At 42.5% G+C, this 18011-nt stretch overlaps 1 long non-coding RNA gene across 1 annotated transcript in view; it reads right to left on the minus strand.

The window, feature by feature from the left end:
• Positions 1-5870: 5870 nt before the first annotated feature.
• The window catches only part of LOC125635859 (uncharacterized), a 257290-nt gene continuing 245149 nt past the window's right edge, over positions 5871-18011 (minus strand). The window contains exons 5-6 of the long non-coding RNA XR_012668156.1: positions 14288-14389; positions 5871-5948 (exon numbers count right to left, since the gene is read on the minus strand). This is a non-coding gene — a long non-coding RNA (uncharacterized LOC125635859). The remainder of the gene's footprint in view (positions 5949-14287; positions 14390-18011) is intronic.

Consider the following 18011-nt stretch of genomic DNA (forward strand, 5'->3'; position numbering starts at 1 on the left):
GTACATTCCCTACCCATGACTGGTTGGCAAACCTCCCCTCTGCCCCCATACAAACGTGTTCCTTAGAGATGATATATTCCCTGCTGGGGGTAAGCTTTCGCCTTTCTTCTTGATACTTGCAGGTATCTGTTACATGTTATGCTGCTGTTTAAAATTAGGTGCTCAGTGCATATGAATGCCCTTTTATTGTAAAGACTAACAAACTCAATAAGGATTTTTATTTATGGGAGGGACTATAGTGCTCCAATGCCCCAGTCAGGATCACTAGATCAGGGAGGCCGAGGGCCACACAGCTTTGCCCCAGACGGAGCCTAAAAAGTTGCCTTTCAATTTAGTATATGTTTTGCCTTTCAATTTAGTTTAATGTCCTCTTATCATTGTATTATGATGAGAAAGAGTAAACAAGAGTGTGTGTGTGTGTGTGTGTGTGTGTGTGCGCTCATGCATTACCTCACTCCCATTTTTGCCCTTTATCTACCACTACATGTTTGCACAGCCAGGCCCTGTTGCACAAGATGTCAGGAGGTTTTAGAAAATTTACAACAGGTACAGCAAAAAGGAAGGAAAAAAGAGAAAGAGAGGATTAAGAGACATAAAGGTGAACTTGAGAGGTTTTTGACTCCTGGCATGTCTTCAAATATAGAATCAGTCCAGGAAACTGATCAAGAAAAAAGCTTTATAAGTGCATTAACAAAATAAGGATCAAGAAATGTTGTCTGACAGCTATGCTGCTATATAGCATCAAATGGTAGAGAAAAGCCACAACTGAGAAGATATTCAGCTAATTCTAGTATCCATTTTTAACGTCAGAGATCCTTCAACATGGCCCAAATTCAGAGAAGACAAAACAAAAATAGCCATAGTGAAACGCGGACCATTGCAAGTTAAAGGTAAAAGTTTTCCAAGTCACAACAGAAGGAGGTTTTACAAAAGAAAACTGTAAGAAAATTGAAAAACAGAGAAAATATACAAGGACACTGGCTTATATATTCTGGAAAAGTGGATGCATTGTTCAGTTTTTATTGCAAATTATTTGGTGTTGGTAAGCTTAGTCTCATTAATTTTGGATTGCACATGTGATATCAGTAATGAGGAACAAATGTCTGTCATTTTGAGGTACATTAAGATCCAATAGATGGAAGTCAACATTGAAGAGCACTTTGATCATTTCGGAATATGCAGGAAACTACCAGAAAGGACCTGTCAGATGAAATACTATAGGAGTTATCCAGACATGGTAGGACATTTGATAATTGCAGGGGGCCATTTCTTAAATCCAGTGCTGAGTGACACAGCAAATTCCCCAAACTTGGTCAAAAACTCTTTTCAGTGTTCTTCAACAAATGTACACTACATTTGCTGCTTCAGCAAGTAGGTGGACAGTTTTGAAATCCTGTGAAAATAACATTAAAGCCTCTCTCCGACACAGATAAGAAAAAAAAATGGAAAGTGTTAAAGCTCTGCAGTTTCAGACACAGAATATGCAATCAGCACTGTTGAAATTGAGAGAAATGACAAAAGATAATGGGGTATATGCAGAAGCTGGATTGCTTGTGGATGAACACTCCTCATTTCAGAGCAGCGGCCGTGATAGTCTGTATCCGCAAAAAGAAAAGGAGTGCGTGTGTAACTTCAATTAATTTGCTGACATCAAGACTAAGCATTGAGCTCTGCAATTTTTTGCTAACAAAATTAATTTTAAACACGAAGCTGTACAAAACCACAAGTGAGACAATAAACTGAAATTAGGAGTAAAAAGAAAAGGAGTACTTGTGGCACCTTAGAGACTAACAAATTTATTTGAGCATAAGCTTTCATGAGCTACAGCTCACTTCATCGGATGCATGCAGTGGAAAATACAGTGGGGAGATTTTATTTACAGAGAACATGAAGCAATGGGTGTTACCATACACACTGTAACGAGAGTGATCACGTAAGGTGAGCTATTACCAGTGGGGGGGGGGGGGGGAAATAAAAACCTTTTATAGTCATAATCAAGGTGGGCCATTTCCAGCAGTTGACAAGAATGTGTGAGGAACAGTAAGCGGGGGGGAGGGGGGGGAATAAACATGGGGAAATAGCTTTACTTTGTGTAATGACACATCCACTCCCAGTCTTTATTCAAGCCGAAATTAATTGTATCCAGTTTGCAAATTAATTCCAATTCAGCAGTCTCTCATTGGAGTCTGTTTCTGAAGTTTTTTTGTTGAAGAATTGCCACTTTTAGGTCTGTAATCGAGTGATGTTCTCTGACTTGTTTTTGAATGTTATAATTCTTGACGTCTGATTTGTGTCCATTTATTCTTTTACGTAGAGACTGTCCAGTTTGGCCAATGTACATTGCTGGCACATGATGGCATATATCACATTGGTAGATGTCCAGGTGTACGAGCCTCTGATAGTGTGGCTGATGTGATTAGGCCAAAAGGATTTTTTTTCAGTCTCCTGCTGGTAATAGCTCACTTACCTAATCACTCTCGTTACAGTGTGTATGGTAACACCCATTGTTTCATGTTCTCTGTATATACAAAATCTCCCCACTGTATTTTCCACTGCATGCATCCAATGAAGTGGGTGGTAGCTCACAAAAGCTTATGCTCAAATAAATTTGTTAGTCTCTAAGGTGCCACAAGTACTCCTTTTCTTTTTACTCCTAATTTCAGTTTATTGTCTCACTTGTGGTTTTGTACAGCTTCGTGTTTAAAATTAATTTTGTTAGCAAAAAATTGCAGAGCTCAATGCTTAGTCTTGATGTCAGCAAATTAATTGAAGTTACTCTGACAGAAATACTGAATTATTGTGAAAAAGGACTTGAAGAGACATTGTTAATTGCTAAACAGATAGCAGAAGACATATCACTGCCTGTGGAACTAGCTGAAACATGAGCCAGCAAAAAACAAACAAGTCATTTGCGCAATGCAGAAAAGAGATTTAAATTTGATTTCTTCAGCATTGCTATAGACACTGCTCTCATGAAGCTGTGAGAACATTTTTAATTATTGCAAGAGAACATGAATGTGTTTGCATTCCTGTGTAATGTAAAATTGGAAAAATTGATCAGTAACCTGGAATCAAATCTGATGGGTTGTGGTGACAGTATTGTGGAAGTAGACATGTACAACCTGGTACATGAACTCCAGAGTCTTTCTGGTGTTTTCCCAAAACCTAAGGATGCATTAGACACTTCAATTAATTTCCAGGTGCGGTTTGTCCACGATGTATCCAAACACGTGTATTGCTCTACAAGTGTGTCTTACAGCTCCAATTTCTGTGGCACTTACAGAAAGAAGTTTCTCAAAGCTTAAATTAATAAAAACTTATCTGAGGTCAGCCATGTCTCAAGAACATTTGGAAGGACTAGTTATATTGTCCATAGAAAGTGACATTTGCAAGACACTATCCTTCAAGGATGTGATAGATTATGAAAGAATTTGTCAATAGAGCACTCCATTACTCAGCATAAACAAGGTAAGGAAAACACTCATTAAACTTTTTTCCCCGTAGTAATCCACTGACAAGAGTAATATGCAACAGGGAATTTATTTGTTTAGCTTTGAAGGTATTTGCAGCCAATTACTAGTTGTGGATTTCTGTATGTCATTATCTGCATACTTTGATTAAACTGGTAATTGAATATTATGTTCACTCACTGGGGGCATCTAAACTTCTGTATACAACACTGTTTTTTGATAAAGAACTTGCACCTGCCAATAACTCACTGATCAACCCTTTGTATGACTCAGCCGGCTAGAGATGTACAGGAAAATGGCACCAAATCATGCCCTGACCAGTGCTAGAAGGGTCAACAGGAGCACTGCTGAGTAAGGCCACAGCAAGATGGGCTGGCAGGTTTCCATAGAGACAGGCAGTGATGAGCAAGAGGAATTTGCAGAACTAATTGGCACTTGCTGCAGACTGAAGTATATCACTACCTGGCTAGGGAGCTGGGTACATACCTGCCAATCATGCCTACCTGTCGATATGGTTCCTTAGCCAGGATCCTCATATGTACCTATGTTTCAAGTTTTGTGGAGTTAAGTGATTTGTTGGGATGGCTACAGGGAGAAACAGAAATGTTAGGCAATTTGAAAATTTTAAAAATTAAAGGCTTTTAATCTCAAAAAAGTGCCTCAAAATTCTCTATATTTTTTTCAGAACTGACACTAATGGTGAATGAGTCTTAGCACTAGGCATTTAAGAGCATGAGGTCATTTTGTTTTTGTAAGAGTCAGCCACAGCTGCTGAGGAATCAGAATTCAAATAAAATAAAAGAAAGCAAAACAAAGGGAGCACAGTTGCTTTTTGATTCTGTAGAGGTGGAATATTTATTTGAGAGTCTGCAGGGCTGATTTGCTTGGCCTCCTTGATATTTGTTTTTCAGTAACATATTTTGGACTCTAGAATTTTTATTTTTTGCAATGGCAAACCTCTATTCAGAGTTTAATAATCATCTTCATACCAAATGTTCTCCCTGAGTATATTCACAGACTTAGGTGACATAGCCATAATAAGTGTCTAAAGCTTGAATGACCCATTTACTTGTGAGGATATTATTGTGCAACCTGTCACCCTGCATTCTCTGGATAGTAACCTAGCTATCTACAGTAGGCACAATCTTATTTAATGGATTGGTCCTCACAGCTCCTCTGTGAAGTAGAGAACTGCTATTACCACTATTTTACAGATGGGAAACTAAGGCATAAAGAGTCTCACTGATTTGCCCAAGGTTGCACAGGAAGTCTGTGGCAAGGCAGGGAATTGAATCTAGTCCCAAGCTAGTGCCCTAATCATGGCCCGCCCTTTCTGTCTGTCCTAAAGATATAGTTTAGCTATAGTTTGAGTATAAACCACTTAATCAACCAGAAATTCCATAGGCAAATGTGGAGAAAAGATAATACCCACACAAAATTGACTGTTTCATTGCATTGTTTCTACCAGTAAATAATTAAAGTTCTTTTTCAAATAGGTACTTTTGGAAAGGACATTATTGCCTGGCAGGTAAAGCAGGGAATCTATGGGTAGGAGCACATAAGAAATATTTCAGCTCCTGTCTAATATCATTATACTAAATTGCTAAAGAAATATATTGTTTTAGAATATTATCATCATTATCTGAACATGATACTGTTGTTTTTTCTTGTTGATTTTACAGCCAGATTTTAAAGGTGAGCGGTGTTGCCATTTTAGAAGATAAGCACTCCTAAGTGCATAGAGCTATGCAAACTGGTTATCTCAAAGGGATTAAGATGGAGCTGCATGGCAGAGTGAGTACACAGAGCTAGGTAGCAAGGAGCACTGAGACCAGGCTTTCCCAGCTGAAATGCTGACTAGTTCACAATTGAGAATGGTTTCAGTTGTTTCATCATGGCCTATTGCGGATGCTTTGTGTCACACAATCAGACACTGTTGGCAGTTTATGCTTAAGAGATAAAAACTGCAGGGCCATTGTTGGTCACACTTAAAGAGAGCTGGTAAAGCTGTGCAGGGAAAACTTTCACAGCATATGCCAAGTACCATTGTTATTCATGGCCAAAGCCAGTGTCATTTGAAACTCACTTCCAGGAGCCGTAAATTCAGCCCCAATCCTTAATAAAGCAAAAAGATAATTACAGCACCCTGTAACATTTTGCAACATCAGTTCTTCAAGTGAAAATGTCAAATCTAGGAGTTGTCTTATGATTGAAATTTGGGGTTGCCAGCCATTACATTGATTTTCAAGAGTGAAATAATACAGTAGCAAACCACAACTGCCTTTCTCACCTTCACATGGGGAAGCAACAACTTCCATGACTTCAGGAATTTCCAACCTTGTCCATCTCCATGGCAGTGCATTCTCCAGAGAGTCGTATACAGACAGAAGAAAAGGAGTACTTGTGGCACCTTAGAGACTAACCAATTTATTTGAGCATAAGCTTTCGTGAGCTACAGCTCACTTCATCGGATGCATACTGTGGAAAATACAGAAGATGTTTTTATACACACAAACCATGAAAAAATGGGTGTTTATCACTACAAAAGGTTTTCTCTCCCCCCACCCCACTCTCCTGCTGATAATAGCTTATGTAAAGTGATCACTCTCCTTACAATGTGTATGATAATCAAGGTAGGCCATTTCCAGCACAAATCCAGGTTTTCTCCCCACCCCACCCCCCCACACAAACCCACTCTTCTGTTGGTAATAGCTTATCTAAAGTGACCACTCTCCTTACAATGTGTATGATAATCAAGGTGGGCCATTTCCAGCACAAATCCAGGGTTTAACAAGAACGTCTGAGGAACGGGGGGGGGGGGGGGGGGGGTGGTAGGAAAAAACAAGGGGAAATAGGTTACCTTGCATAATGACTTAGCCACTCCCAGTCTCTATTCAAGCCTAAGTTAATTGTATCCAATTTGCAAATGAATTCCAATTCAGCAGTCTCCCGCTGGAGTCTGGTTTTGAAGTTTTTCTGTTGTAATATCGCAACTTTCATGTCTGTAATCGCCTGACCAGAGAGATGGAAGTGTTCTCCGACTGGTTTATTTTTTTTTATTTTTTTTTTTATTTTTTTTTAATTTCTTTTTGCGAATACAGACTAACACGGCTGTGTCATAAATATAAAGGGAAGGGTAAACCCCTTTGAAATCCCTCCTGGCTAGGGGAAAGCTCCTCTCACCTGTAAAGGGTTAAGAAGCTAAAGGTAACCTCGCTGGCACCTGACCAATGAGGAGACAAGATACTTTCAAAAGCTGGGAGGAGGGAGAAAAACAAAGGGTCTGTGTGGAATGGAGTCTTAGAACTTTTAGTAAGTAATCTAGCTAGGTATGTGTTAGATTATGATTTCTTTAAATGGCTGAGAAAAGAATTGTGCTGAACAGAATAACTATTTCTGTCTGTGTATCTTTTTTGTAACTTAAGGTTTTGCCTAGAGGGGTTCTCTATGTTTTTGAATCTAATTACCCTGTAAGATATCTACCATCCTGATTTTACAGGGGGGATTTCTTTATTTCTATTTACTTCTATTTTTATTAAAAGTCTTCTTGTAAGAAACTGAATGCTTTTTCATTGTTCTCAGATCCAAGGGTTTGGGTCTGTGGTCACCTATGCAAATTGGTGAGGCTTTTTACCAAACCTTGTCCAGGAAGTGGGGTGCAAGGTTTTGGGAAGTATTTTGGGGGGGAAAGACGCGTCCAAACAGCTCTTCCCCAGTAACCAGTATTAGTTTGGTGGTGGTAGCGGCCAATCCAAGGACGACGGGTGGAATATTTTGTACCTTGGGGAAGTTTTGAGCTAAGCTGGTAAAGATAAGCTTAGGAGGTTTTTCATGCAGGTCCCCACATCTGTACCCTAGAGTTCAGAGTGGGGGAGGAACCTTGACATGGTGGCATAGTGGTGGGATTAACCTGAAATCATTTTGAGATCCAGTTGAGATTTTTTGAACTAGAAATACAGATTTTAAAAAGGAATTTTTTTTTTCCTTTGGAAAGGAAGTCCAGAAAGCAGCTGAAACTGAAAGCAGCTTGTTTTTTCTCTGCTTTGTGGCCAAGCAGAGACAAAAGGGGATTATCTTTGTGAATTGCAGGTTTTCTTTGCCTGGAGGCAGGGTACTTAACTCCTGCAGGGAAATTCACAGTCTTCCAACCCAGAGTTTTTTTTTTCTTTTCTTCCTAAAAGTAAATAGGGGGTGTGTGTTCTACCCATTTGCTTTTTCTTTGGGCTGGGTAAGCAGGTTTCCAAGTAGTTGGAAGTTTTTTGCTTTAATTTGGGCCCAGAGCAGAGACAAGGGAATTGTCTTTTTCTGTAGGCTGACAATCACTATCAGAGAATAGGTATTCTATTCCAGCACAGCAAAATTTTACAGCCAAGTTTTGTTTGTTTATTTCTAAACCTCGGGTGTAAAATTAGTTAAAAACAGAGAGGTTAGAATGACCAAATCCGCAGCTCGACTACAGCTGGAATTAGCCAAATTTCATGCTGAGAAATAACAAAGGGAACATGAAAGACAGATAGAACTCATGCGGCTGAAGAAGGAGGAGAAGGAAGAAGAGAGGAAGCATGTGAAGGAGGAGAAGGAAAAAGAGAGGAAGCATGTGGAGGAGATGGAGAGGATAAAGGCCCAGCAGAATATACCAACAAACCCTAGCAATCCTTCTCCAGGTACCACTTCCCATCCCAGAAAGTTCCCCACCTACAAGGCAGGTGATGATACTGAGGCCTTCTTAGAAAACTTCGAAAGGGCCTGCCTTGGGTACAACATCTCTACTGACCAATACATGGTAGAGCTGAGGCCGCAGCTCAGTGGACCCTTAGCTGAGGTGGCAGCTGAAATGCCTAAAGAACACATGAACAAGTATGAACTGTTTAAATCCAAGGCGAGAGTCAGAATAGGGATAACACCCGAGCAGTCTCGTCGGAGGTTCAGAGCCCTAAGGTGGAAACCAGACATGTCATTTACCCGACATGCCTACCACATTGTGAAACATTGGGATGCCTGGATATCAGGAGCAAGTGTTGAATCTCCAGAACATTTGCCCTTCCTAATGCAAATGCAACAATTCTTAGAGGGTGTTCCTGAGGAAATAGAAAGATACATCCTAGATGGGAAACCCAAAACTGTAATCGAGGCAGAAGAGATTGGAGCCAGATGGGTGGAGGTGGCAGAGAAGAAGAAAACTGGTCGCAGTTGGAGCGGAGACCAGAAGGGACAACCCCAGACCACACCCTATTACCGGGGGCCGCCCAAAGCCCCACCTACCTCCCAAAGAACCCTCCAGACCCCTTATCGTCCCACCAACCCATTCTCCAGCAACCCTCCTCGCCCCAGTGACCCGTCAGCTGGGCGATGTTTTAAATGTAACGAGCTGGGGCATGTAAAGGCCAACTGCCCCAAGAACCCCAACAGATTACAGTTCATTGCACCGGAATCACACCAGAGGTCCACAGGCCCAGATACCTCCCAGATACCCTTGGAGCGGAGGGAAACTGTGAGTGTGGGCGGGAAGAAGGTCACCACGTGGAGGGACACCGGAGCACAAGTGTCAGCTATCCATGCTTCCTTAGTGGACCCCAATTTAATCAACCCAGAGATCCAAATGACGATTCAACCCTTCAAGTCCAACTCTTTCAATTTGCCTACAGCCAAGTTGCCTGTCCAGTACAAGAGCTGGTCAGGAATGTGGACTTTTGCAGTCTATGATGATTATCCCATCCCCATGCTGTTGGGGGAAGACTTGGCCAATCATGTGAAGCATGCCAAGAGGGTGGGAACGGTCACCCGCAGCCAGGCTAAACAAGCCGTGAGGCCTAGCTCTGTTCCGGAAACTTCTATCAGGACCCGGTCAGAGGTGATGGACCCGGACCCCAGGCCAATGTCTGCAACAGCAGTAGTGGATCCAGTCCCAGAGACCCAGACGGAACCAGTCCCAGAACCGGAACCAGCCGAACAACCAACACCAGACCCCGTGTCAGCACTGAATCCAGTACTTGCAACCTCAACACCAGAGGGTCCCACCGAACCTGAACTGGCAGCAGCCGATAACCCTACACAAGAGGCTCAGCTGGAGCCTGAATCCCAACATAGTGCACCAGCGGAGAGCGGTTCACAGTCAACAGAAACAGCTCCATCCCCTATATCGCTTCCAGAGGGACCAAGCCTAGGTCCACAATCCAATGAGGGACTGATGTCTCCAGCATCAAGGGAACAGTTCCAGACCGAACAGGAAGCAGATGAAAGCCTCCAGAGAGTTTGGATGGCGGCACGGAGCAACCCACCGCCTCTCAGCTCTTCTAATCGATCCAGGTTTGTTGTAGAAAGAGGACTTTTATACAAGGAAACTCTTTCTGGGGGACACCAGGAAGACTGGCATCCTCAGAGACAGTTGGTAGTTCCAACTAAATACCGGGCCAAGCTCTTGAGCTTAGCCCATGATCACCCTAGTGGCCATGCTGGGGTGAACAGGACCGAAGACCGTTTGGGAGGGTCATTCCACTGGGAGGGAATGGGCAAGGATGTTTCTACCTATGTCCTGTCTTGTGAGGTGTGCCAAAGAGTGGGAACATCCCAAGACCAGGTCAAAGCCCCTCTCCAGCCACTCCCCATCATTGAAGTTCCATTTCAGCGAGTAGCTGTGGATATTCTGGGTCCTTTTCCGAAAAAGACACCCAGAGGAAAGCAGTACATACTGACTTTCATGGATTTTGCCACCCGATGGCCGGAAGCAGTAGCTCTAAGCAACACCAGGGCTAAAAGTGTGTGCCAGGCACTAGCAGACATTTTTGCCAGGGTAGGTTGGCCCTCCGACATCCTCACAGATGCAGGGACTAATTTCCTGGCAGGAACTATGAAAAACCTTTGGGAAGCTCATGGGGTAAATCACTTGGTTGCCACTCCTTACCACCATCAAACAAATGGCATGGTGGAGAAGTTTAATGGAACTTTGGGGGCCATGATACATAAATTCGTAAATGAGCACTCCAATGATTGGGACCTAGTGTTGCAGCAGTTGCTCTTTGCCTACAGAGCTGTACCACATCCCAGTTTAGGGTTTTCCCCATTTGAACTTGTATATGGCCGTGAGGTTAAGGGGCCATTGCAGTTGGTGAAGCAGCAATGGGAGGGATTTACACCTTCTCCAGGAACTAACATTCTGGACTTTGTAACCAACCTACAAAACACCCTCCAAACCTCTTTAGCCCTTGCTAGAGAAAACTTACAGGATGCTCAAAAAGAGCAAAAAGCCTGGTATGATAAACATGCCAGAGAGCGTTCCTTCAAAGTAGGAGACCAGGTCATGGTCTTAAAGGCGCTCCAGGCCCATAAAATGGAAGCATCGTGGGAAGGGCCATTCACGGTCCAGGAGCGCCTGGGAGCTGTTAATTATCTCATAGCATTCCCCACCTCCAACCGAAAGCCTAAGGTGTACCATATTAATTCTCTAAAGCCCTTTTATTCCAGAGAATTAAAGGTTTGTCAGTTTACAGCCCACGGAGGAGACGACGCTGAGTGGCCCGAAGGTGTCTACTAAGAAGGGAAATGTGGTGGTGGTGTGGAAGAGGTGAACCTCTCCATGACCCTTGGGCGTATGCAGCGACAGCAGATCCAGGAGCTGTGCACTAGCTACGCGCCAACGTTCTCAGCCACCCCAGGACTGACTGAACAGGCATACCACTCCATTGACACAGGTAATGCTCACCCAATTAGGGTCCAACCTTACTGGGTGTCTCCTCAAGCTAAAACTGCTATAGAACGGGAGATCCAGGATATGTTATAGATGGGTGTAATCCGCCCCTCTGAAAGTGCATAGGCATCTCCAGTGGTTCTAGTTCCCAAACCAGATGGGGAAATACGTTTTTGCGTGGACTACCGTAAGCTAAATGCTGTAACTCGCCCAGACAACTATCCAATGCCAGGCACAGATGAACTATTAGAGAAACTGGGACGGGCCCAGTTCATCTCTACCTTGGACTTAACCAAGGGGTATTGGCAGGTACCGCTAGATGAATCTGCCAAGGAAAGGTCAGCCTTCACCACACATCTCGGGCTGTATGAATTTAATGTACTCCCTTTCGGGCTGCGAAATGCACCCGCCACTTTCCAAAGACTTGTAGATGGTCTCCTAGCGGGATTAAGAGAATATGCAGTCGCCTACCTTGACGATGTGGCCATATTTTCGGATTCCTGGGCAGACCACCTGGAACATCTACAAAAAGTCCTTGAGCGCATAAGGGAGGCAGGACTAACTGTTAAGGCTAAGAAGTGTCAAATAGGCCTAAACAGAGTGACTTACCTTGGACACCAGGTGGGTCAAGGAACTATCAGCCCCCTACAGGCCAAAGTGGATGCTATTCAAAAGTGGCCTGTCCCAAAGTCAAAGAAACAGGTTCAATCCTCCTTAGGCTTGGCCGGTTATTACAGACGATTTGTACCGCACTACAGCCAAATCGCTGCCCCACTAACAGACCTAACCAAAAAGAAACAGCCAAATGCTGTTCAGTGGACCGGAAAGTGTCAGAAGGCCTTTAACAAGCTTAAAGTGACACTCATGTCTGACCCTGTACTAAGGGCCCCAGACTTTGACAAACCGTTCCTAGTAACCACAGATGCGTCCGAGCGTGGTGTGGGAGCAGTTTTAATGCAGAAAGGACCTGATCAAGAATTCCACCCTGTAGTGTTTCTCAGCAAAAAACTGTCTGAGAGGGAAAGCAACTGGTCAGTCACTGAAAAAGAATGTTACGCCATTATCTACGCTCTGGAAAAGCTACGCCCATATGTTTGGGGACGGCGTTTGCACCTGCAAACCGACCATGCTGCACTGAAGTGGCTTCACACCGTCAAGGAAACTAACAAAAAACTTCTTCGGTGGAGTTTAGCTCTCCAAGATTTTGATTTCGACATCCAACACATCTCAGGAGCTTCTAACAAAGTGGCTGATGCACTCTCCTGTGAAAGTTTCCCAGAATCAACTGGTTAAAATCGTCCTTGAGATGTGGAAAATATTGTTAGTCTTTATGTACTTGGTAGTATATTTAGAGATGCATGTGTCTTATTAACTCTGTTTTTCCTAGAGCTCCAGGAAGAAATCCCAGCCAGTGTTCCACCCTAGCTGAGATTTGGGGGGCGTGTCATAAATATAAAGGGAAGGGTAAACCCCTTTGAAATCCCTCCTGGCCAGGGGAAAGCTCCTCTCACCTGTAAAGGGTTAAGAAGCTAAAGGTAACCTCGCTGGCACCTGACCAAAATGACCAATGAGGAGACATGATACTTTCAAAAGCTGGGAGGAGGGAGAGAAACAACGGGTCTGTGTGTCTGTCTATAGTCTGTCTTTGTCAGGGATAGACCAGGAATGGAGTCTTAGAACTTTTAGTAAGTAATCTAGCTAGGTATGTGTTAGATTATGATTTCTTTAAATGCCTGAGAAAAGAATTGTGCTGAATAGAATAACTATTTCTGTCTGTGTATCTTTTTTGTAACTTAAGGTTTTGCCTAGAAGGGTTCTCTATGTTTTTTAATCTAATTACCCTGTAAGATATCTACCATCCTGATTTTACAGGGAGGATTTCTTTATTTCTATTTACTTCTATTTTTATTAAAAGTCTTCTTGTAAGAAACTGAATGCTTTTTCATTGTTCTCAGATCCAAGGGTTTGGGTATGTGGTCACCTATGCAAATTGGTGAGGCCTTTTACCAAACCTTGTCCAGGAAGTGGGGTGCAAGGTTTTGGGAAGTATTTGGGGGGGAAAGACGCGTCCAAACAGCTCTTCCCCAGTAACCAGTATTAGTTTGGTGGTGGTAGCGGCCAATCCAAGGACGACGGGTGGAATATTTTGTACCTTGGGGAAGTTTTGAGCTAAGCTGGTAAAGATAAGCTTAGGAGGTTTTTCATGCAGGTCCCCACATCTGTACCCTAGAGTTCAGAGTGGGGGAGGAACCTTGACAGGCTGTTACTCTGAAACAGACAGAAGAGAACCTTTCTAGTCCATTGCCTAGACGGAAAGACCACTGAATAGTCCATGCAAAGACCATTGTAGAAACCTTTAAGCAGGCCATGAAGGATTCCGGGTGCATTTTTGATCTCATCATAGCATTGTCCCATTAAAACCAGGTGAGTTTGCCGCCCCTTATGAAGGATCATTCCATATGCCTTGGAAGGAAATTATCGAAGTTAGGTTATTAGAGAAAACAAAGTGCTAGTCTACACTACAAAGGTTTTGCCAGTAAAGTTATACTGGTATAGTTGTACCAACAGAGCCCCCAACAGAGATGCAACTTACACCAGCAAAAGAAGTTATTTTGCTGTGTAATTAAACCACCTCCCCAAACAACATAAGCTATATCAGCATATAGACTCTTTTTTTCAGTCAGAGCTGCATCTACACCATGGGTTTTACCAGCTTAGCTATGCCAGGTTGGTGAGAGGTTATTTCAGAACCGTGACTAACATAGCTATGCCCAGAAAACTTCGTAGTGTAGATCTGGTTCCAATCTCCTCTGATAAGGTAGCATCTCCACTTGCAGGAATGTGCTTGACTCAAGATAAGGTAAGACAGATACGGCAATATCCTGCAATATCCTTGGGAGTCCTTACTGAATTAAGTTTAAATATCTTTGGGGTCCATTGCAATAAATGAATGGTATTAATGTGGGCAGGGATTATATGTAACCTCTCTGGGGGAGAGATATGATGTAAGGCCTGGATGATTGAAGGAGTCTATTAAACAATGTGCCACACAAGAATGGATTTTTCAGGACAATAGTATGGAGTGGATTTCCTGGGAAATACTGAGAGATAGAGGCTAATGCAAATTCCCCACCTGTGGTTATGCAAAAATCCTGCCTTGTGAAGCTATGCTTTGAGGAGCCGGTCTTTGTCCGCTGCCCAAAATTGTGACATAAAGTACTTCACTTTAAGCATCCTGTCAGAAACAACAATGCAGCATGTTATAGGCCTTCTAGAACACTCAACATAACTAAATTAAACTAACACTCCCTTGTAGTTATCCATATTTTTCAATTAAAAGTGTCATAAGCAGAAAAAAGATCAAAGCCCTTTAAGGCCTTTACAAACACATGTAAACAAAGTAATGTGTTTATCCCTATTTTATCATGACTCTTGTTGCAACAGCCTAAAATATTAATACTGTTGATATATCAAACACCAAGGAACCTATGGGCTTAGTGAATCCAGACATATGAGATATCAAAATGATTTCAGTTCCCTATATGATTTTAGAAAGTCTTTAATTAAAGTCAATATGACCATTTCAGGGTTACCGAAGGGGTACAGGGTGAATCGCTACTGCTTGCTTTTAGCATGGGGGGGAGACTTGTCTGTGCCCCCTGGGGGAAACCCACCCACAACTACCAATTGCTAGAAATACAGTAGCCCCATTCAGTGCTCCACAAGCCCCTCTCTTTTTCTCTGCAGGCTAATTATTTGAACCCCTCTAGCCCTTAGGCTCCCTAAGTGAGTCATTGGGGCAGAGCAGAAAGAACCCGTGTCTAAATCTATGGAGATACTTAGCCCCTAGAGTTCTGCTCTGGCTCAGAAGCAGACGTCCCTCTAACCTATCTGTACAATCCACTTCACTGAACTCAAGTGCCCAGTCTCTTGACTTCTGGACTCCTGCAGTGCACACAGATTCACTGTCTCCATGGAAGCAGTGCCTCCAGTTCAGTAGGCTCATTTTGAAGACGGTGATCACAGGGGAAACATGCCTGTCTGGACATGTCTGGGCAAGTCCCCAGGTATAGACTCATACCTTTGTACCCACATCTGTTGCTAACTTGGGGCACTGGGATCACAGTAAGATAATTAAAATAAGTCAACTGGTCTTTTCCACTGCCTTAACTGATATCACAAATAAGAATCCACTAGTGCAAATAAGAAAAGAGTTTACAAACAGCTGGTAGGTTTTAGCATTTCACTTAAAATAACTTCATACAAAACAAATTAATGAGTAATGTGGAAAGAGTCATAATAAATTAATATATCTAATTAGAGCCAACCTCAATGAGATTACATTAAAATCTCATTTTGTTCTATTAAAAATTCAATAAAACTGTGCCAATTAAATTAAGCAATCAGTAAGAACATGTAGATTTACTTGAAGTTTCATCTATTTTATCTGGTTATTAGAAGTCATTTTTAACAGCCTGTTGACAATGCTCCTCTCCACAGTGCTGCAGTGAGTATCAGGTGTCAGCTTTCAAATCTACATGGACAAATCATCCTCGCATTGCCATTTAGCACATCTGCTTCTGCAGGTAATTGAGTTCTCATAGGAAGCACACTACTTGTAACAGTGTGGGAGAGAACATTTTGGGGGGGGGGGTAATTGAATTTCAAGATAAACTGAAATACAGCATAAAGCCATAAAAATGTAATTAGAAAGATACATGTGCTCTCAGCTTGTAGATTAACCCAACAGAACAAACTGATTCATATTTCTATTTTCATTTTACAGTCTGCTAGTAAAGGGGTGGTTCACATTCTGGAACTACTACTCTTAAGTGTCCTCCCTTCAGCAGCGTTTTCCCATGGAACATCATTGAAAATGGATCAGGGCACCTTTATGGCTCAGAGTCCACCTCACACTTTTCAGCTGTTCTTGCTCGTTATAAAACATCATTAGAATATGGTATCTGAGGTACAAGCATAAAATAACATGGCTTTAGACATCTTTTCTATAGAATAGCGGAAACATGAAACTGTCATGTCAGTTGTCTCGTTGCTCTCGATCAATATCTTTACATTATCTTGGGATCTGTGACAACTGAGAACAGAATTTGGTTCAGGGTAAGTGACTGGTCTCCATCCAAGAGTCCTCCTCATGGCCTTCATTTATGATACTGAATATCAGAGGCTGGTGGATCAGGTTACATTTAGAAGTTGTCCTTCATGGGGTTGATTGTCAGGAGTGGCTTCTCTCTGCCCATTTGCTGGTGAAGTCTTCAGGTGGCAACTGGTGACCTGTCCTTCCTTCACTAATGAAGCACTTAGGTGCAAGTAGCATCTAATAATCATTCCACTAGGCACTGCTTGTGATTAGAGCAGGTCGAAAAAACTTTGAACCATTTCCCTTCAGAGAATGCAATTAGTTGAAGTTTCAACTTGGTGTGAAATTATGCCCATTTTGCTAAATTTTTGTTTAGGAGAAAAAAAACAGGAAGAAAGTTCTGACAAAGTCAAAATGTTGCATTTCAACATTTTCCAAATGAAACATTTCAATTTTTGTTTTGAAATGACTGTTTAGGATATTTTTATTTTGTATTATTGGCAATATAAATTTTAAAAGAGTCTGAACTGAAACAAGTCATTTGTTAAAAAGAAGCATTTTGATTTTTTTCTGATTTTTCTCACTGCAACTTTCAAAATGTATAGGTTTTCCCCGAATCAGAACAAAGACAAATATTTAAATCTCAAAATCCTTTTTGAAATGGAATTTCCATCCTCCATACAACTCTACTTGTGATATGTATAGCTGTGGATTGAAGGGAGACATTGTCATTGTGCTTTCTATGTACTGCTACTTTTAAATGTAAAGGAGACTCCCTAAAGAGGCAACTCTCAGTTTGTATTGGTGTTCAGATGTGGAATATTATACACTGAATCGCTGTGATCTCTGTCACACATGCTGTTGCATGGAGACTCCTTACTTCTTATATCAGGCATTTCCTGATATCTGCTGGGAGAGCAATACAGCGGTGCATAGACAATCCAGGAAGTTTTTGGAAAGCGTAGGGGACAATTTCCTGGCGCAAGTGCTCGAGGAGCCAACTAGGGGGGGCGCTTTTCTTGACCTGCTGCTCACAAACCGGGTAGAATTAGTGGGGGAAGCAAAAGTGGATGGGAATCTGGGGGGCAGTGACCATGAGTTGGTTGAGTTCAGGATCCTGACACAGGGAAGAAAGGTAAGCAGCACGATACGGACCCTGGACTTCAGGAAAGCAGACTTCGACTCCCTCAGGGAACGGATGGCCAGGATCCCCTGGGGGACTAACTTGAAGGGGAAAGGAGTCCAGGAGAGCTGGCTGTATTTCAAGGAATCCCTGTTGAGGTTACAGGGACAAACCATCCCGATGAGTCGAAAGAATAGTAAATATGGCAGGCGACCAGCTTGGCTTAATGGTGAAATCTTAGCGGATCTTAAACATAAAAAAGAAGCTTACAAGAAGTGGAAGGTTGGACATATGACCAGGGAAGAGTATAAAAATATTGCTAGGGCATGTAGGAATGTTATCAGGAGGGCCAAATCGCACCTGGAGCTGCAGCTAGCCAGAGATGTCAAGAGTAACAAGAAGGGTTTCTTCAGGTATGTTGGCAACAAGAAGAAAGCCAAGGAATGTGTGGGCCCCTTACTGAATGAGGGAGGCAAACTAGTGACAGAGGATGTGGAAAAAGCTAATGTACTCAATGCTTTTTTTGCCTCTGTTTTCACTAACAAGGTCAGCTCCCAGACTGCTACGCTGGGCATCACAAAATGGGGAAGAGATGGCCAGCCCTCTGTGGAGATAGAGGTGGTTAGGGACTTTTTA

This window comes from Caretta caretta, chromosome 4, assembly GCF_965140235.1.
Source record: "Caretta caretta isolate rCarCar2 chromosome 4, rCarCar1.hap1, whole genome shotgun sequence".
Lineage (NCBI taxonomy): Eukaryota > Metazoa > Chordata > Testudines > Cheloniidae > Caretta > Caretta caretta.